Here is a 22203-nt window from a genome sequence, read left to right as displayed (position 1 = left end):
CTTATTGTGTTGCAGCCATGGTAAGAATCAAGCTCCCTCTGGAAAAGCAGCAGCTTATCTGTGCCATGAGACCCATAGCTGCCCCAAGCTGTGGGCTAAGGAACCTGCAGCACAGCTCCAGCAACATGAGAGATAAGCCCGGGCTTGAAGCATGATTTCATTTCTTGGTGCTTTTTTCCTAGCTGACTTGCAGTGTCACCATTGGCATAAACAGCCCTGACTTCTCCATCAGCTATTTCCTTCTTCACTTCCTCTTCACCAAGTGCATGTTTTTCACATTTGTATAGTACTTGCAAGCTCAGAAAATCTCATCTGACTGTGACTGAAACTCTGGCACATAGCTTGAATTTTTTTCCCCCCTTTTACTGAACTAATTTTTACATGATATGTTGCCAACTTCACTTTTCCCCCCTTCCTTCTATATAAACAATATTCCTCTTCCAGATATTTCTTGCACATTTGATAAAATGTGTTGCATGCATAAGATGACTTTGGCTCAATTTTATAAAGATTTGGCAAAACACAGTATACTAACTCAACTTTGATTCACTAAAACAAATACACGTCATTAAGAGCTGTATATACTTCTGATTTTAGCGTACAGCTGTGATTGACTGTTTCAGTTGTAAGTGATGAAGACATGACCAAATATAAATAAAAGCTGTACACCACCTTTCAAAGATGTGCCTTTTGTTTATTTTGTAGGAATGGATTAGGTTCTAAAGTGTTCAGGAGGTGCTGCTTCACCAGTGGCACTTCTGCAAGTGCAGTGGTGTTAACCTTGGTTCTCTGGCCAGATTCCAGTGTAGTTAATTATATTCCGCACACTGTGAAATTCCCACATAATTTTCAATTAAGGAAGTTATTTGCCACTTCTCCCACTCTCTGAAAATTACTGGTAAGATCTGCTGCATACAAAATGGCTGCTCAGCTCCATCCCAGCAGTGACTGCGTGTTAGCCAGCACTCATAGACAAAGATGACTTGGCTATAAAATAAGTTTAAACCTTTATTCTAATCAAGGTCACTGGAAACTCTCCAGTCTTGTACTTCACAGGCAAAAAAGGAAGGACAGAGGCTGGGAACATATGAAGACATATAAAGGCCTGGACCTCACCTTATTAGGGCTACTTGGAGATGATCTGAACCCAAAACTAACTTGAATAGCAAATTGGTTTGGCATTAAAAGCCACTTATTTCTTATTGAACAGAGGTGTAATGGAAGGATTATATCAAGCTGTTAAGGTCTCCCCAGGAAGACAAAACATTCAAGCTAATATTCACACCACCCTTTCAAGGACCTCCCCAGGCTGGGTGGCCTCTGGCAGAGAACTTTCCTGGCAAGCTCACTGCTTGCTGGCCGAGATATCCTCAGACACAGCCAGAGATGCTTTGCCCTTGTCTTGCTATATGTACACAGTGTCCCAGCAGACTCCAGTCTTGTTTTCCAGCCCATTAGCCACCCCAGGACATTGTTGTTGTTCATGGCAGTTGGGGAAGGGCAATGGGAAGGAGACTGTTTATGGGACTGTGAGCCCATGTCAATAGCTCGAATTTCATGCCAGATAGTCAACACCATGCCTTGTTCAGCTGGTGGAGATTTTTCCAAAATGGTCAGATCTACCATCCCACACCCCTTGTGGCCTAGCACCTTCAGCATTCACTGACAAAGCTGGGTCATGCTCACAAAGGATGCTTCCAAGATCACTGAGTGCTTCAGTCTTAACAAATCACACCAAAAAAAGGAAAAGCCCTTCTATTTCAGCACTGGGAGAAGGATGCATGCTGGAGTGCTCTTGGCCAAATCAAGGCTGACCTTGGTCACTGACTCAGCAAACATGTCTCCTCAAGGACCAGGTTGTGTCTAAAGTCACATTCCTACATCATCATATTCTCCCCAGTCTCTGTCTACAGTGGCTTCTTCCTTTCTACCTCTTCCTGGCCTTAAGACACAAGTTCCTTTCCAGCCCTTCCAAGTTTGATTCACTCCCTCACTATTAAATTAACAAATATAAAATCATAGAGTCATAGAATGGTTTGAGCTGGAAAGGACCGTAAGTCCTTTCTAAGGACTCATCTAGTTTCAGCCCCCCTACCATGGGCAGGGACACCTTCCACTAGACCAGGTTGCTCAGAGCCCCATCCAACCTGGCCTTGGACACTCCCAGGGATCAGGCATCCACAATTTCTCTGGGCAACCTGTGCCAGTGACTCACCATCTTCATTGTGAAGAATTTTTTCCTAGTATCTAATCTAACTCTACCCTCTTTCAGTTTAAAGCCATCACCCCTTGTCTTGTTACTACATGCCATTGTAGAAAGTCCCACTCCAGATTTCTTGTAGGAAAATTTTCTAAGGAAACTTTTTTAAGGTTTCACTGGAGTCATCTCTTCTCCAGTCTGAACAAGCGCAACTCTCCCAGCCTGTCTTCATAGGAGAGGTGCTCCAGCCCTCTCACCATCTTCATAGCCCTTCCCTGAACTCGTTCCAATAGCTCCATGTTCCTCTTATGTCCTGATCCCCAATGTTGGATGCAGGTGAGGTGTCACAAAAGTGGAGCAGAGTGGGAGAAGAGCTTGTGAACAGACCCCACCCCTCACTTTTGCCCAAAGGTCACACCTGACCACTCCCTCCCACCAAGTGGAGACACCCCAGACAAAGTGTTCTTACCTCCCTACCATTACAGTCTCACTCCTGAACTCTATTTCAACATGACTCATTATTTCTAAGATATTAAACAGGTAAATCAAATTATCTTCAGGAGGAGCTGACAGAAGCCATCATCTTAGTGAAAGAAGAGTTGTGGAAGAGCCCAATCTGGCATTTCTTTCTACTGACAATGCCCTCACTGTCTCATTTACGAAAATGTTCTAGGGAGTAGCCCATTCCATGTCTTTGTCAACATAAGGAAAGTCTACCAAGGCATTACGTTATGAATTGCTAAAATGGAGGTTGGCTATGCCAAAAGTACTTTTCCAAATACAGTCACTGTTTTGAAGGCCAAATTGTTCAATAATGTCCTACATCTGTCAAACAGGGGCACTGCCACTGACCAAGTGATAAATTTAATCCATGAGAAAGCTCAGAGCACATAAATTATATTGTTCCCTATCCAACTAAGCTAGAGTAGTTAACTCATTGTGAAGCAGTTACTTTATAACATCTGAAAAAATGTTCATAAGAACGATTCTGTGGAGACTGTTTTAGAAGTGGGTATAATATTGGAGTGCCTGTGGTAGTGACTCCCTGGGAACAGCCCCTTGTAAACCATTCATAAACAACATGGAGAGGGAGAGCTCTGTGTGTGGTCTTGACTTGATCTTGCAGCTTTGGGATCTGAACAGCTCAAGGTGGATCCATTTCATAATTGCCTTATTTGTTTTGAAATCTCTCAGCATCCTTCAGATGACCTTCATAGGAGTATGAGGCAAGAACTTTAATTATTATTATACATAAATCTAATGCTTATCACAGAGAGGCCCTCAATCTCTGCTGGAAGCTCCACGCATTACTGCAATAAAAACAAAGTAATACTCCCACTAATTACAAAATGAGTACTTAATCTCTCCGTCAGTAAGCCAATGTTGCTGGTGTGGCTCCCAGACCTAGCCCTGGTGACTGGCAGACAATAAATTCTACAAATGCTACGTGACAGACATCTGTTTCGAAGATCCCTCTCAGCTCCTTGTCTTCCTATGAGTTTCTCAAAATAACTTGGTAAACAACCTGCTGATGGTGCAGTGCAGGCGCCGCTAAAATTGGTCCCTACTTGTCCACACAAGCCCTGGGATTCCAGGACTTTGGCAGTCCAAGCATTTTGTGGATATGCTGAGTATATGAAGTGACATACATTGCAGTTCCTTGGCTAACCCGAATTAATGGTGGCATTCAGAATACCCTAGCTTGTAATTTTGAAAAGGTCACCCCCAAAGGCCACAGGTTCAGACAGAGGAAGAGACAGTGTTCTCATTTTGTACCGCTGTGCTGCAGAAAGTCCCAGCAACAGAAAGAAGTAACAGCTGTGGAGCCAGCATTTTTTAAGTTTGGTGGCAGAGGCAACCTCAGGTACCCAACTTTGCAGACTATTTCCTTTCCCCAAATCCTAAATAATATGAGGAATAGCAATGCTTTACATCAGAAAGGAAAATACTTTGAATGAGCTTTGTGTAGCTCTGAAAAAGTCAGTCTGACACTTTACAGAACAAACAAGGTGTTGTCCTTGCTAGAAAGATATAAATGTTATTTCAAAGCTTGTTTAACAAAATGCTATCAACAGGCTATGAAAAAGGGGAGAAAGAGTAACAGAGATTACCCAAAGAAATAGTACCTGGGCCTTGTTACAGCAGGAGGGAATATCATAATTTCTGCTAAAAATACAAATAAAATATCTTCACAGAGATGTGGGACTTCTTAAAGATCTGAATGAAAACAAAAATAAGAATTATCTCCTCAATGGGCAGTAAATGCAATCTCATCCTGACTTGCTTATCTTTTTACTGCATCATCAATAAAGTCAACTAGGAAAAAAACTGACAGTTATGGCAATTATTTCTTGTACAGCCAGGTTTGACATCATCTGATGGGAGGTTAATTAATAGTTAACTTGGACAGCACGATTACCTAGTGAAACCACATTGTTAGACCTCCGGCTGAAACTAACTTGTAACTTGAGAAGGATTTGCTCACATCTGGCTCTGGCCCATGTCAGAGACTGAGGACTTTAATGGCTACTGACTCCCGCAGGTATTTAGATAAGTGTTATGGGTTGCTGCCTCATGAAAACAGACCCATTTTTGCATGTAATCGCTGGGAATATCACCTGGATTTGTTCTACTCTGGAGATAGATAACAGTAATGACTGGCTGCTGTGGAAGTATCTGGACAGCAGTGGCCTGTTGTGCTCCAGTCCAGGGCACACGGGTGCAAATGCACTCAACAGGAAAAGCAAGGATTTCTCCTGGTTGATATCGAAACATCAGTTATATAAACACAGGATTAACTCAAAGGAAAAGCAAGTCAGTCTGTTATGAGCTCTACAGGAGACAATGGTCAAGTCAGAATGTGAACTGCACTTTCCCACTGGGACTCTTCTAATTAACTTGTGTGGTGCCTCATGGATATACGATTTGGAAGAAACATCCTCAACCCAAGTCTGCATAGCTTCTCAGTAATGCTATGGCTGTGACTGTTGCCCTGAAGTGCAAGGACTGGTACAGAGTATTTTCTGGGTGAGCTGCTGTGGTTGTGTGCTCATCACGGAGGGTCTGACCGACATCTCTCACACTTTCAAGTCTCAGTTGGTGTTTGCACAACCTCTAACAGAAAAAGAGACTGTTTTGCTTTTGAAAACTAGCTAATAAGTTACTCCTCATAGCTTCAACAGTTAAAGCCTACTTCTAAGACCCAGACAGTTGATGGACCTACAAAAAAGCACTAATACTCTCCATTTGTGTCTATACTACTAAGTTAAATTTTGCTTGGAAAGAGTCCTGAGCCTTGGTAGGAGTCCTGAGTCCTGGAAAGAGGCATTATCCCTACTTTTAAGCTGCTGGAGTGGCCCTATTATGGCACAGTTTGTGCCTGTGCCAGCTACAGTGTCCCCCAGGCATGGTTTGGGAGCCAGAGGGTGTCCAGGGGCAGGTGGTCCACACACAGCCCCCGTACACCAAGATACCCTGCCAGCCCAGGCACTCCAGGCACTGAGTAACAGGGGTCAGACCCAAGCACGTTTCATGTACTAACACACATGCAGCCTCAACTCCCAGAAGAAAAAGCTGGTTTGAAACTGTCAGAAAATATAAAAAAGAGCAGATCTGCTTAGTACTTGAGCATGGGGAAAAAAAAAAAAAAGTTAAACCAAACACTTTGAAAACCAGAAAAAAAGTCTCTTGAAATGCTACTGGGTGAGTTTTATACAGGAAAATGTGAAATTATTTTTACCTTGATTTCAAATGGAATTTTATTTTACTTTCTTTTTCTTTTTTTAGAGTTTTCAGATTAAAGTGCATTTTTGCTTTCACTTTCTTTGTTCCTGTTTGCTCTGGTTTTCTCTACTGGGAAAAGAGAAGCAGGGAACTGGAGGAAAAAAAAAAAAGGGGGAGCTCTTTGGGGTTCTGCTCTCACGTGTTTTTCTTCTGTTCAGAAGACAGTAAGAAAGAATAAAACATTCCTCCTGCCAAAAAAAAAGAAACAGCCACAAAATCTACATAGCTGTTCAAAAGAAGATGGGAAATAAGAAAGAGAAATAGACAGAGGGCCTGGGCAGAGAGAGGTAAGGCACTGGAAGCAAGGTTGCATGTAACGGTTGACTGGAGATGAAATCCATCTGGAGCTGACCAGCTGCTTTGAGTGTTTGCTCAAGCTGTACCAACATGATTTGAACAATGAGTCTTCTGCTGGTCTAGGTCCAACCTCAATTCTTTAGCTCAGTCTGCATGCTCTGGACGTCTGCATCTTTAACAAAAAATAATCATTAAGGTGAAAAGAAGAGTTTAATTGGGCATATGGCATCCTCAAATGGAAAGGATGGAGACAGAGCCGTCTTTCTGTGGCAAAGAATTTTGTTTAGTTTCCTATTTGGGGAAAAGAGACAAGTGCTGTACAGCATATACAAAGGGGAAATAGTGTGATATTGGCCAATAAAACAGTCAGAAAAGAAAATCCAGAAAGCCAAGAAAGGATAGACACCAGTGATTAGTATTAATCAAATCAATTAAGATCCATTGAATCAGCAAAGTCACATGTTTGATATTTATTTCATTTGCAAACTAAATCCTGGCATGACTAGGAGTGATTCAGCCTATATACAGACACTTTTCTAGAGACATCTGAAGTACTACACATAGTCTAGGGCCAGATCCTCTCTATTTGCATTTCTTACAGGAGAAGATGCAATGTAGTACGTCAGTTCCAGAATTTGGTCCACTAATAGAACTCCAGCTCACATTTATCCTGATTATGCACTCATTTAATTTGATATTGTATTAATCTGGCAAATTCAAAGGTAATTCACTTTGGAAAAAAAGAAGTTAAATAACTGTAAAGTTCCCCAGCTCTTTGCAAAGCCTAAAATAGAGTCCATTTCTCCCATTCCAACTCCATCTCTGTATTTAGCCAAACAGTATTGTTGCCATGCAAACACCTGCACAGTGGCATTAAGAGCCATTGGCCTGAAGAAAAGCAATAGAGACAATGGAAAGCTGAGACATTGTTAAGCATTTTGCCGTTTGTGGCTGGTCATGCTTACACGAAGATTACTTGTGCTCTGTTCCAGTTATTCAACTGGAATCACTAACTAAGACTGAAACCCTGGTCACTATGTGGTCTGGGTCCTGAGAGAATAGAGGATTTTATATTACACTGCATTTTGTAAACAACAATTTGTAGCACACAAGAAAGAGCTTGAATATTATTTATCTTGATGTAGATTTCAAAGTGTCAAAGAACCAGGGCTAATTAAGGTTCAATAACAGATTCAATAATTTGAAGCCCTTTTTTATTCTTTTTATTATAGAGAAGAAAAGCAATGGCTGTTATGGTCTAATTTGTAAACACTTTATTTGATGGTTGAGACTGGAAAGTATGTTAGTGTTGTTTGTCCTGTCAAAGGCTTTGGAATGGTCTGAAGTCTACAGAGCTACATCTGTTGCTATTTATCGGGGGGGGGGGGGGGGGCGCTATTTCTAACACAGTTTATAAAAGGAAGAAAAATCTTACACACTGCAATTAGAATTTAATAAGGGGACTTTTTTCTTCTAACAGAAATTAACTAAGCCTTTCTTTGAACTTCCAAAAAGAATATGTATGTTGTAACACTCAAACCCAAAATGTTCTTCAGTTTTCCATCTTGCTTGTGGATGCAAATTCTTGTGGATGCTCGAGTTCAGAAGTGGACTAACAGTGGGAGACCTAAGCTCAGCAACCACATTTCTGTCCTTTGCACGATCTTACACCATGGAGGTGCCTGAACGTCTCCCCAGGAGCACCCATCACTGCAGTGAGCTGCTTCCCCCATCTGCTCCTCACAGGATAGAACTCAAACCCAACACCCAGCTTCTTTCTGTTGCAATTTTAAGCACAGAGCTGGAAAAGCACTGTCTGCCCCTCACCCCCCAGTCTCCAGCAATCCACAATTATTAACGTGGTTTTACTCTCATGACACCTCAGTGAGGAAGGAAAATTTCATACCTGTTGTACTGGAAACTGAGCCAAGGACTGAAAACAGGTTTGCTGAATACCATCTTAATACCCTGCCCTGTCTGCTATTTGTCAGCTTTGACGGCATACCTGCTGCTGTGCCAAAGCCCAGCCTGAAGAAAAGCCCTCTCTTTCCATCTTCCTTCCCTGCAGGACAGACACAAAAAAAGGGCAACCCACCATCTGTGCTTTTGAGTGCTCCACAGGTCTGGCAGGAAGAGCGGGATTTTAGCATGCAGTTAAATAAGACACAGTCTTCTTGCAAAAAAAAAAAAAAAGAAAAAAAAGTGTTGGAAATTACTCCATTCCTAAGGGACAGACTTAGAGGTAGAAACAAAGCACAAAGCAGGTAATGAAGAGACCGTCAAGACTGGCACCAGCAGCAGAGCTCAAGAGTTATATGGGATGCGTGGAGAAGAGCTTTACACCCACTATTTAAAGAAAGCACACCTTTAGAATAAAAGTGATGATTTAACAGTCACAGCCATAGACAGGGAACATATATTAAGCAATTATATGGAAACACAACATGAAGGGACTCAGGGATAAAGAAAACAGAAGTAGAGGGGAATCCCAGATCTTAGCCTCCTCCAGAAAAAATGGGCTATATAGGAAAGAGAATATCAGCTTGGAGAAGTGAAATACAAATCATGAAAACATGTCTCTTCAGTGTCTCTGTGTTAGCTTTTTGGTATTTGGGGGGAAAATTCCTTTGTGAAATCCCAGCTCTGTTGAAAGCCATGGAGCTGTGCTTTCATCCCATCTTTGTGACAATCCTCGAATGCGGAACAGTGCAGACAAATTTTTAAATATTCTGAGGTAAAATTCACGCAGCTCACATACTTGTTGGCTGTAAAACCAGTAGGGATCCAGCCTCCTGGTCAAATCTAAAAGCCCGTATTTATAGCAATACCAGTACAAGGCCGATTCATTTTTCCCCTTTTTAAAATGAAAATGACAAAAAAAAAAAAAAACCAAAAAAAAAACAAGGTTAACTAAAACCTGAAAAAAATATGCTGTGGTGGTGTTTTATGGGAGCCATCATACAGGTCTCCTGTGACCCTTTCCCCTTCTGCAACCTGAATTCCCTTATTATGCTGCATTTCCCATGCTCCAAAGACTTTGCACTTGCAGATAGGAAAAGGAAATCCCCTCTGGTCCATCATATAAGACATAGTTCTTCCTCTTATTTTCACCTTTCTTAGAACTAATTCAGGATATAATGACAAATTATTTACAGAAATTGAGTACACCTAACCCAAATTACAATAGTGTTATTTTAACCTGACATCATTTCAGTCCCTGTCAATGCACTTGGGCATTCTAACAAAATAATAAATAGGAAGCACACATAGAAAACTGATGTTTGCACTGAAATATCAACATTCTGGCAGTGGTTACCATCGTGAAATGTCAACAAGTACTGGTATGTATTTTGTTTTTAGCGTTAGCAGCAGCCGAATATACGTGAGAGAAATCCAGCACAATGTTCTAGCAAACCACTTGAGCTGTCTGATACATTTTGTATTAATTATTATACTAATGGACAATTTAGTCATTACAATATGAGAAGTGAGTGCAATTCAATTTCCGTATAATTTCTCTTTTGCACATTTTAATTAATTTTTTATAATTATTACAGCAGTAATGTTGCTCAGTACTCACATGGATCACAGTTAAAAAATCCATTTCATGGTTTTCCAAATTCTCAGCCTTTTCTTGGCCCTTTCACCATACTGGTGGCATAAAAAAAACGTATAAATCTAGTGCAAGAGACACTACAAGCCATCCATCTTCTGTGACACATTCCATATTCCATTAGGAATACTTGAAGGATCCAGGAGACAGGTGGGATGTGTCACAACAGCTAAGCACAACTTACAACAACCTAGTCTGCCTTTAAGAAATTACACAGTTCAGGCAAAGCAATGAAGGGCATGAAGCCATCTTAACCTCATCTCCTCACTTAGCCCCTGTATTACTTTGGATGCAATCACAGCACCCACTATCAACACTGAAAACTCCTATATTACACTCTTAACAGACTCAGAAATGGTCTGCAGTGAAAAGAGTTTCCTTTTGAAAGCAGGCATGGCTCAAACAGTCTGAGATACACCTATTTCTTGGTAAAATCAGCATCCCTGTTATGTTTTTAGGGATTGAACAGCATTCCTTCAAAACAGCTCTTTATTTTCAGTTTTCCAGTCTTATATTTTCCCAAGTATACCCAAACTTTAACAGCTTGCTAGAAATCAAGCCAGAATATTACCACAGTTTATTAGTGAAGGTGATGAGTGTTAGATAACAACAGATCCATTAAATATTTTGGTCTTCAGTGTAATGAATATTTCAAAACAGCCACACGAATGTTAACAGTCGCCATAGAAAGCAGCATATGCTTACACAGTAGAAACAACAGGATATACATTTAACATTCTTAAAAACACAGCTCTTGCAGAAACAGCTCCTTCTTTAACTGTTTCTGTTCTTTTGGGGATTTAAAAACCTCTCATCCATGCATTCATTGTCATAGCCCTGAAATTTCTTTTTCTGATGAGTGATTCCACATTTGCTTTACCTCTAAATCACAGTGTCATCTTAACCACAGACTTGCCACACCTTCCTTTTTTAAGTATCTCATAAAAAGTGGACTAACCAGGACACTTATGACTCAAACATCTCATCCACTTTGCAACAGTTCAAAATAATAAATCTGTGTGCTACAGAATTAATAGAATCATATAATCATAGAAGAGTTAGGGTTGGAAAGGACCTTAAGATCATCAAGTTCCAACCCCACTGCCATGGGCAGGGACACCTCCCACTGAACCATCTTACCCAAGGCCTCGTCCAACCTGGCCTTGAACACTGCCAGGGATGGAGCATTCACAGCCTCCCTGGGCAACCTATTCCAGTGCCTCACCACCCTAACAGGAAAGAATTTCCTCCTTATATCCAATCTAAACTTTGCCTGTTTAAGTTTTAACCCATTAACCCTTGTCCTATCACTACAGTCCCTAATGAAAAGTCCATCCCCAGCATCCCTGTAGGCCCCCTTCAGATACTGGAAGGCTGCTATGAGGTCTCCACACAGCCTTCTCTTCTCCAGGCTGAACAGCCCCAACTTTTTCAGCCTGTCTTCATATGGGAGGTGCTCCAGTCCCCTAATCATTCTCGTGTCATAGCTCTGGACTTGTTCCAACAGTTCCATGTCCTTTTTATATTGAGGACACCAGAAATGCACACAATACGCCAAGTGAGGCCTCACGAGAGCAGAGTAGAGGGGCAGGATCACCTCCTTCGACCTCCTGGTCATGCTCCTTTTGATGCAGCCCAGGATACGGTTGGCTTTCTGGGCTACAAGCACACACTGCCAGCTCATGTTCATTTTCTCATTGATCAGCACCCCCAAGTCCTTCTCCGCAGGGCTGCTCTGAATCTCTTCTCTGCCCAACCTGTAGCTGTGCTTGGGATTGCTGCAACCTAGGTGTAGGACCTTGCACCTGTCATGGTTAAACTTCATGAGGTTGGCATCAGCCCACCTCACAAGCGTGTCAAGGTCCCTCTGGATGGCATTCCTTCCCTCCAGTGTATCAACCGAACCACACAGCTTGGTGTCATCAGCAAACTTGCTGAGGGCGCACTCAATCCCACTGTCAATGACAGTGACGAAGATGTTAAACAAGACCGGTCCCAACACCGATCCCTGAGGGACACCACTCGTTACTGGTCTCCAGTCGGACATTGAGCCATTGACCACAACTCTTTGTGTGCGGCCATCCAGCCAGTTCTTTATCCACCGAGTGGTCCATTCATCAAATTGATGTCTCTCCAATTTAGAGACAAGGATGTCGTGTGGGACAGTGTCGAACGCTTTACACAAGTCCAGGTAGATGACATCAACTGCTTTACCGCTGTCCATCAGTTCTGTAGCCCCATCATAAAAGGCCACCAAATTGGTCAGGCAGGATTTCCCCTTAGTGAAGCCATGCTGGCTGTCACCAAGCACCTTGTTGTTTTTCATGTGCCTTAGCATGCCTTCCAGGAGAATCTGCTCCAAGATTTTGCCAGGCACAGAGGTGAGACTGACTGGTCTGTAGTTCCCTGGGTCATCCATTTTCCCTTTCTTGAAAATGGGAGTTATATTTCCCTTTTTCCAGTCATCGTTGACTTCACTGTTCTTTTACAAGGAACCACAAACCTCTCTCTCAAAATTTATCATTAAACCTTTGCCTCCAGAGTGTGATGCTCACTTCTGTCATTACAAATATACCTATGTCTGTTACAGAAATGATGTCTTGACAGGCATCTCAGAATCATGTTCCTAGGTTAATAATTAAATCTTAAGCGTTGTGATCTAACAGATACTGTCTCATAATCCTTAAAGTTCATGGCTTCACTGTGATTTAGAACCTTTAAGTGAGAACAGATACCACTTATAGGAATCATGCAGATATGCTTTGTTTCAGTTTATGGAAAAAACTCTGCAATCTATGATGGCTCTGACAGCCTATTCTGAACGAATGGATCTGAGCCTTTCTCTCTCACCCATCCCTCCTGGAGCCAGAGCATGTTCATGGTACACATTAGGAAAACAATCACAACTAAGACTCCTGTTTCAAGGTTCACCTGTACTTATCAGATGCTTTTGTACGCTTGGGATGAGCAGCTTTGAAGTCAGTCTGGAAATAATTTTCCTCTGGGCAGGCCTGGAGAAGTTTGCTGTCTCTGCTTCTCGAGGGACAATGCAGCAACACGTATCACCTCGATCCATACAGTCACAGCAGAACAAAAAGCTTCCCATTCTCCACCAACAGCACTCAGGTTTTGACAGGAAGAATATTCCTCCCTGTCCTGGGAACTGAGTAAAATGTGACAGTGATGAACAGGATATTGGGCATAATCTCCGCAAAATCTATGAAATGTGACTTGGCTCCAGAATTCAAGCACATTTACTCACTATTTACAGAGTTTTGTTACTGCCTTCTCAGTCGTCAATAGCTAATACAATTAACAGGGTAAATGAATGTGACAACTGTCTCCTCCTGCACTTGCTTGTAGATGGTGCCACTTGGAAAGGATCAAAAACTACCACACAAATTACCACAGGGGCAGTTGGATCAGGTGTATGTGGTCTGGATAAGATGGGGTTCATTTTCCCCACAGTGGACCTCACGGTGCTGTTCTTTGCATTAGTAGCTAGAAAGATTTTGATAACACACCAGTGTTTTGGCTACTGCTGAGCAGGGCTTACACAGCAACAAGGCAGTCTTTCAAACATTCCCCCTCGTCAGTAGGCTGGGGGTGGGCAAGTTCTTGTGAGGGGACATAGAGCCAGGACAGCTGACCCAAACTGACCAGGGGGATAATCCATACCATGTGATGTCTTCTCAGTAATAAAAGCTAATAGAAAGAAGGAGAAGGGGGTGTACTCATTATTACGACATTTGTCTTCTGGGTAAACCACTACGTGTACTGAAGCCCTACTTCCCAGGAAGTGGCTGTACCTTGCCTGCTGATGCAAAGTAGAGAATAAATCTTTTGTTTTCCTTTGCTTTTATGAATAGCCTTCAGTTTTCTTTTATTAAATTGCCTTTATCTTGACCCATGAGTTTTTTCCTTCTCATTTTCTCCTCCTTTTCCCCATTCAACTGAGAAGGTGGGTGATAGAGCAGTGTGGTGGACACCTGGCCTCCAGTCAAAGTCAACCCACCACACCAGGAAATCTGGTTTGCTTTGTAAAAGGTATGAGAATATAGCCTGAGGAAGTTAGTTAAAGGCTGTTAGATGTCTTTCTTGATTTAAACTAAAAGTTGAGCTGTTTTTTCCCATGTCTAATGTTTTTTTCCCATCTGATTTTTCCCCAGTCCAATGTCACCACATCATTAGTTTGAATCCTTCACAGAAAATAAGTAAATGGTAAATGCCGCTTCATACCATATCTGTGGTGTAAGTGGTAACATGAGCTGCCATCACTGACTAGAGAAAGGCACAGTGGCTATGGCACCTCTGTAAAGCAGTACTTCAGCTATGGGATGTAACAATAATTTAGGTCCTACTTGGCTTTCTCTTTTCTCTTTATTATTGTGTTGTTCTAATCAAGCTTCATAATTAGTTGTAGTTTTAGTTCTCCCCCTGGATTAATAAAACTGCATTTTTAGTTCACTTGTGACCCAACAAATTTTCTAGTTTCTAATAGTTGAGCACAACCAACCCAATGCTTCCCAAGACAGCTGTAGGCAACAGCATGATTTTAACAAGTTTTGAGCACTCATATTCTCCAGTGAAGTCAGAAAGCTCTGCAGGTATTTCACACCTCTAGAAAACACTAGTATGCCTGACTTGACACACCATGGGTCAGTATTTTACCAAATGTTTTCACATCTGAGTACACAAAGCAGTTATTCAGAGAGATACAAGGTAAAGTTCACAAAAGGCTACCTTAGTGCGGTTATTTGATAGAAATAATGTAAAATGCCTAAGTATGGAAAAGATCTTAATGGAGTTCAGTAAGGTTTTGGAGAAGGCATCCAATATGTCTGAAATATATATACATGTATTCTGTTCTTTGTCATTTCACTGCTGTGCTTGATGATGTGCTGAGCTCAAGTTCAATGTTCATTGACATTCAACAATGAAAAACCATTAATCAAACCTTATAAAGAAATAAGGAAAATGTAGCAGCCCTAAAAATGTCAAGCTTGACTTCTCCACATTTATTTTCTTCCTCTATATAAATCAGAGTTCAGTTTACACTAATTGTTGTGGGTTGAATGTAAAAGGTATGTCTAAGCAGCCACTGAATGTTTGAGCTTATTTCAAATATTTGGACATATTTGGTAAGATTTTCAGACCCTGCTCCATCTCTGTCTCTTCTGCTCTGTGGGAAGGCTGTTTCTTAACAGCTTGACAGTCTTCTCCAGATTTCCCCTACACTGGGTTGAAGTGGGTATAGACCATAGCTGGGGCTCTCAGCCAGCCTTACACTTTCAGGGCATTAATTAATCGCCTTCCTTCCATTCCCTCCTACACAGATCGCTCATAAATGGCAGAGAAAAGCCATTTAGTATCTTATCTGCAGTCTTTATGAGAAGGAGATTGGGGGTTCCTAGTATCATCCCCAACAGAAAAGTAAAAACCGCATAGTAAACTCTTCCACCAATAGCAGTACTTTCTTTGTAAATGCCAGACTGTTCTATTATCCATGTAATCTCTAAGATGATCTCTGCAATATTTCTTCAGTTCTCGCCCTAGTGAAGCTCAAGCTGACTTGATGCAGAAATTAAGAAAGTTCCTGCTATATCTTCTTGGGGAAAACAAGAAGGATTTGAATTTCCAGGACTATTGCCAGGGCAGCTTGCGAGCGACGCAAGATGGGGGTGCTAGGAAAGCAACAGCAGGAGCATTCAATCCAGAGAAAAACTATTGCCTAATCACAGGCAGTTCTAAACCCAGCCCTGATGCACAGGCAGGAGGCAAGGGTACCTGATTTTCATGTGGCAGAGTGGCTATCTGAAGTGGGATCTACAGAAACCAAAATGTTTCACTGCGGCTATATGTATAATAAATGAATTATAGAAACAGATTGAGTAGGGAGGGCTCCTGTGCCATATGAGACCCCTCATTAATCCCTTCTTCTGCTAACAATTTGCTGCTCCTGCTTTTCTTCCTACATCATCTTAGCCAAGGAATGAGTGTGGGTGGGAAAAGAGGGAGCTCCCCATGGCTGCCCCATTGTCCAAAGGGGGAGCTGGGTTAAAGGCAAAGAGAAAATAGCTGAGCCTATTGGGAAGTCTACATCATCATTACCTTTTGACTCATAGGGTTGCCTACCCAATTAAATGAAGACAAAAAAAATAAATCTGAGGAGCCTGTTCCTGCATCTGCAGATTTGCCATGTGAATTTGTGCAATCTCTCAAAATTCTCTAAGATACTCTATTTGTAAAATGGAGCTAAGAGATGTTGTCCTTTAGAAAGCATTTTCAAAACCTTATATGAAAAATGCTTAGTGGTCTCATTTTTACCAGTGCAGCTGTCCTGCTCAATGTATTTCTTCTTGGAGAAAGTGTGTTCTACAAAACAACATAATATGTTTCCTTGGCCATGTCCCCAATTCCACTGAACATTGTGGCAGACAAGCAGAAGACATTGTTTGCAAAGTATTTTTGTCTTCAACAAGCAAAAGAAATAGACTGTTTTTCCAGACGGTCCTGTAGTCAATAGTGAGCTCATGCAGAGTATTGAAGCCACACCTCTTCAAAAATATACATATCTCACATTTTATCTATATTTTATCTATTTTGCACTTCAGCAGCCCGCTTTAAAACCCTTCAAGAGTCATTGGTTTTGACTGGTTTTGAACTAGTCATTCATGCATTCAACTGCATGAATTTCCATTATTACCTGAAAACAATAGCTTCACTTAAAAATGGAAAAACTTCTCATGCTTTACTCTCCAGTTCTGTTCTGCAAACCCATGCATGTCTGCCCACAAACAGCAGCTGCCACATCTCACCCTAAACATACAGCGCCCAACTGAGCTTTTAAGTCTCTAGCAAAACCTTTTTGAGAGGTAACATAAAATGAAGGAAAGGAGAATTCCTCGCAGCTCGTTAGTGAACTCCACCAGCCCTACAAAATTCAGAGACCATCCTACTTATACTTGAGTAAGACCTCTAGTACCTTGACAAATCGGGTCGAGGTTCAGCAGTGATGGGAGACGGTGGACAAAGTGGTGAGCTGCTCCAGGTTGCCACCGCCCCTGGAAGTGTTCAAAAAATGTGTAGATGAGGCCCTTAGTGACACGGTTTAGTGGTGGACTTGGCAGTCCTGAGGTAATGGTTGGACTTGATGATCTTAAAGGTCTTTTCCAGCCTAGTTGCCTCTATGATTCTATGCAAAGCACTGAATTCTCCTAAGGCTGTACTCCAAGAAAATTAACTATATCCCATCCAAACCAGGACACCAAGTCACCACACAATAAAAGTAACAAATGTGACTTGAAATCCCTTTCTAAATTTTAAAAGTGGCACCTTGAGGAAACAAATAGCTGCTCATGATTAACCAAGATGCAACACCTCCTTGCACGTGAATGAGCAATAGCTTTTTCTGTAAGCATGAAAAAATATCATCTAAAATATTGAAACATGGTTCCCCAGTCAGATGTAAGAGATCTTTAACAAAGAAACCAAAATTTTGCAGAGCTGACCAGCATTGCTGGCATCTAGTAGTGCCCAAGGGCACCAACTTGTGCTGCCTCCTATTTTCTGAGGATGTGGGTGATCCTTCATTTAATGACAATGCTGTGGTGGAACAGCTCTTGCTACTGCAGAGCTATATAGGGGTGGATTACCTCTTTGGTTTTTTTGTGGAGGATTTATGTTTGTTTTGAATGTATCTTTGAATCCTCAAGGTTCCTGTATCAATGCAAAACCTCAACACACGCAATAGAAAAAGGTTTACACAGACCTAGTACACAGTGGGGAAAGAAGGTGGATCTTGAAAGGCAGGTTATTTTTGCACAGCTAGAAAAGACAGTAAGAACAAACCACAGTCTGCTGTATGGAGCTGTTCTTTGCATGCCAGCATGGGGGTTTTTAGTGAAAACAATGAAATTTCTTTCTGTAAGACAAGAACAGGGATCTGGTAGCCACATGGTCAACCGAAATGCAAATCACAGAAGATGCTCTATTCAAAATTGGTGGGCACACTACAAGGGCAGTTTCCTTTATTCCCTTTCATCTCATTAGCCCTCTGAAGCACCAGGCAGAGAAGGAAAACTGCTTGTGAGATGCTCCCCCAGCCAACAGAAGAGAAGGTTTATCGGGAAACAGAGGTTGAGAGTGGCTGGCCCACAAGCACAGCCCTTCAGCGGCTCCACCAGCCCACCGTCCTTGCTCTGACAGAGCAGCCACTGCATCCACATGGGAGGATGTGGATACCTGGCATACAGAACCATGCACCAACACTGCCAAACCACTCCAATCCCATTCTCAAACCTCTCTCCAGCTTCCAGCACTATAAAGATTGCACCACCCCAGTTTGGCCCAAACAATCTTCAGTATTTTGGCCTGCTGTTGAGGAATATATTACTTTGATGGGTTTAGAGCAGTTTACAGTTACCAGGCATTCTAGGAGCAGTTATCAAGAGCTTGACAGAGTGAAGCTGCCATTTCCACTGGAGTTTAATACAGGAAAGGCCTCTTTTACCTTTAGTTTTTCTGCTTCTGTTTCACTCCATGCTTCTGTTTCACTCTCTACCCACATGAAGGTCAGCTACAATAACTGCATTTTAAGCAACGCTTGGTGATCTGACTTTTCCTACCTGTTCCTTCTCTTGAGTTAAACTATAGGCATTTTATCTAACCTTGATAACGGTTTCAGTCACAGAGAGCAGTTTAGGGAGACCCTTCTCTGTTTTTCTTGCTTCCCTCTGAAAGAGGACGAAAGGGCAGAGGAAAAGGATCAAGCACTGGACAAACTTAACGATAGCTAGGGCAGATGCAGCCCCTCTGTTATAGCTTATACACATGTAATGAGTAACAGTGCTTGCCCCTTGGACTAAAAACTATACAAATTTCCTCTTATTTAGCCAGTCTTTCCCCCAGGCCCTTCCCAGAAGGCCCTAATCTAAATCAGATCTGGATATTCAGGAAATGTACAGGCCACTACAATGAGCAAACCATTTGCGAGTCATCCAGAGACTCAATTTCCTTCCTAAAGGAATAGCACAACAGGATTTATTTTGTAAGAGAAAAAAAAATTCATTTCTAGGTGCCCACAAGTAGGTTTGCTTCCTCTCTGGCCAAGCCCCTCCTGAGCATCCAGGAGCTGAGGACAACTTTTTCACTTTTTAATGATTTTTTTATCACTACCTTGTCCACTTCTAAATGTGGAAAAAATTCTAGCATAACACTGCTAACACCAAATAAAAACTCTAGTCATTTCCACCCTCTCAACAATAAAAAGTGATGATAGTAGAATTTTATTGGCTTTATTTAAGCAGGCTTCTTTGCCCCCAACAATACTGTGCTACCACTATAAAACTTTTCTGACACATTACTTTAAACATTAGTGCATGGACATGCCAGCTCTGCACTTCAGGAGCTACAGTTCAATGCCAAGAGCTATTAGTCACATTAAGAAGTCTATTCACAATACAGAGGATAGAGACGAGAGTGTACGAATCCTCCTGCCGTCAGTGCTGCCCTGTGCCCTGTCACCCTCCCTAGCTGCAACCAGACTCATAGGGCAGTTAAGAGAGATTTTCTACTAGCAGCTGGAAGCACGAGAACTGCTTGGGAGGGGGAAATTTCTTTCCCCCTGGTTTTAAGGTGGATGATGCTGCAGTGTTCTACAGGGATTACTGCAGTCAGCTGAGGACAGGTGATGAGAGAAGGAAAGAACAATGAAGTTAAGCAAACAAATGTCTGGTCTAGGTCTGGGGAGCTTCTAGTCTAAATACATCACTATCCTCCTTCAGTATACATGTGTGTGCTGCTCATCAGGACAAATAGGGCCTTTCTTTTCAGCCCCTTTGACTTCGGCAAGGATTGCACAGCTGGGATGATTACTTGTCTGCTCTTATTAAAGCCACTTCTTACAAGTGCTGACTGTGTCTACATGTTTCTCTGAGTCATTTCTTCAGAAGAAAGGGAAAAATAGAAAATATTTTAAGACCCAATATATTGTCTTTATGTGCTTATGCCTATCTTTAATTTGAGAAAAAGATATCTAATATTGTTAAAAATTGTGATCTATTAAGTAACCATCCTGGATGTTTGTTTGTCTATGTTTTTCCCCATGTATGGGAAAAGACAAGAGAATCTGAAATGACCAGCACACTCTGAAGCAAAGACACATCCTAGCCAAAGCAGAAGGAATATTCCAGCAGAGACAGAGACAGAGGCAGCATCCAGACGGAGTCAGAAAACCACATATATGACTGTAGAGAAGTCTTAACCATACATATAAAATTAGCACTATCAGTGGGCTCGTTTTTGTTTGTTTCTTTTACTTCTCATTTAAAACAAACACATTCTCCCGACGATCTCCAGCAGTGCCCATTTCTGACATAACACACAAGCTGAAATACAATATGGAAAATGTGTGCACACACTTCATAAGAGAGGCTACAATCTGCTAAAGTGAATGTTGCATCCATATATCAATTGAAATGGCCTACAATTCAGGGAGTAATTGTTTTGAAACAATCTCACATGAATTCACCTTCACGAGATTAGAGGCTGATGTCACCATGAGGGTGAAGTCATCAGCAATGACTTAAGCTCATGGGATAATGCCAGAAGAACTCGATCGGCCGGCCATTGTGCAGAGCTTAACTCCTTCTGAGCAACGAGGAATGCTGAGAACTGTTTACCTCTTTTGTTGCAGCATTTCCTGAGTGGGTTTAGCACAGGAAAGCTCACTGTTGACTAATGGGGACAGGGAATGAAATCTCCTTCCTACAGCACTGCTGGTGATCTCTGGAGATTTTAAAGCCATATGTCTGAATTCAAACTGAACTTCAAGACAGAGAAAACTGTCAGTAAACTGTGAGGATAATTTTGTGATGTACGGTCAATACTAACTCACGGGAGTAATCCCTGCTCATTTTAGGTCACTGGCACAGTGGGATTTGGCAAGGGGACTTGGGCCCAGCTTTGCCTCATTAGAGACAAAGATTTAGAAAAGAGATGTGGCCCATAGAGACCATGGTAAAATCTTCCCAGACACCATAAGCAAACTGAGCTACCCATAACTACACATGGTGTGGCTGACACAAAGCCGTACCAGGTAGCAGTCCCAGCCCAACAGGAGTTGGGTGCTCTCCTGGGGTAATAGAAAAGCACATGATGTAGAGTCAGTGGCATTAAAAATCGTTGGAGTCATCTGGAAAGTACAGATATTTTTGTTTAACTGTGTAATGCATGCTTGTGTGGGAGTGGTGTGAGCTTGTTCTATTTACAGTCTGTGAGCACCGAGGTGTGACAAGCCCGCTTCGCCACTCATTCATGACACTCCCTGGAGATGGTGGGGAGCTCAGACAAAGCAATAGCAATCTGAAAGAAGTAAACTTAAGAGGTGGGCCTGATCCTGAGCACAACAATATTCACGGGCTCCATGTGCTTGGATTAGGCACCCAGCACGGAGCTTGCAGGAAGGATTTTGTTGGTGAGGTCAAGTGACCTTTGCCAAGCTGGAGAGTGCATGCTGCACTCACTTCTGATGTACATGTTCTCAATACACACAATCAGTATGGCACCTAGGGCAGCTTGTCTGGCATTGACAGCCTTTAAGGGGGCCCCGAGGCCTCACGTTAAATACTGCAGTTTCATCCAGAGCTGCAGAGCTCAGGTGGGCTCCAAATCTGCTGAAGTCAGCTTTGCTTTGCTGGAAATAAGATCAGAGCTTGGCCCTTTGTCCTCTTAAACGTTTTTTTACTTTTTTAAGCCAAATATTTTATTTAACCCCCTCTTACTCTGCAGCACTCTTGCAACTTGTTCCCTTCATGAAACTTGAAAGAGAAAAAGCAGGTCAGTCATTTTTGCATTCTCCTATAAACCAAGTCTGTGTTTTGGGTTGAAAAGCTAAAGGTTAAATGTTGAAAGCTCCTCCAACAGTACATGCTGGTCAAATTACAAATATGGAAATGCACAAGTCCAGCCAACAAGGACATATCTACCTTAAAAGACCTTAAGCTATGAACTTTTCAATGTGGCTTAGCTATTTGCCCATAGGCCAGATCTTGCTAAGTAGGTTAACCCATCATCTTTTCCACAGAGGAGATAAAGGACGGCTATTTGGGTAACAGACACAGCCAACTGTCCCCTATACCTGCCCAGCTCCCAGACCTGGTGTTGCCACGAAGATGTGGGAGTCCTGCCTTCTCCAGACAGAGAGAGGCAGAGCAGCCTGGGCTGCCAGCCCCTCTGGCCATGTCACTGCAGTTCACAAGGGAAAGGTGATCCCAGAAATAAATTGCAGCGCTTTCGGCCATCAAAATGA

At 42.1% G+C, this 22203-nt stretch overlaps 1 long non-coding RNA gene across 1 annotated transcript in view; it reads right to left on the bottom strand.

The window, feature by feature from the left end:
- Nucleotides 1-22203, bottom strand: part of LOC133212093 (uncharacterized) — a 105547-nt gene that overhangs the window by 24731 nt on the left and 58613 nt on the right. The window contains exon 3 of the long non-coding RNA XR_009725391.1: nucleotides 4327-4417. This is a non-coding gene — a long non-coding RNA (uncharacterized LOC133212093). The remainder of the gene's footprint in view (nucleotides 1-4326; nucleotides 4418-22203) is intronic.

Source organism: Neopsephotus bourkii, unplaced genomic scaffold (assembly GCF_033783945.1).
Source record: "Neopsephotus bourkii isolate Nb327-2 ecotype Australia unplaced genomic scaffold, CSIRO-AGI_Nbou_v1 NB_663, whole genome shotgun sequence".
In the NCBI taxonomy this organism is placed as follows: Eukaryota; Metazoa; Chordata; class Aves; order Psittaciformes; family Psittacidae; genus Neopsephotus; species Neopsephotus bourkii.
The sequence above is the reverse complement of the archived record's forward strand: the minus strand, read 5'-3'. Positions and strand labels throughout refer to the sequence as shown.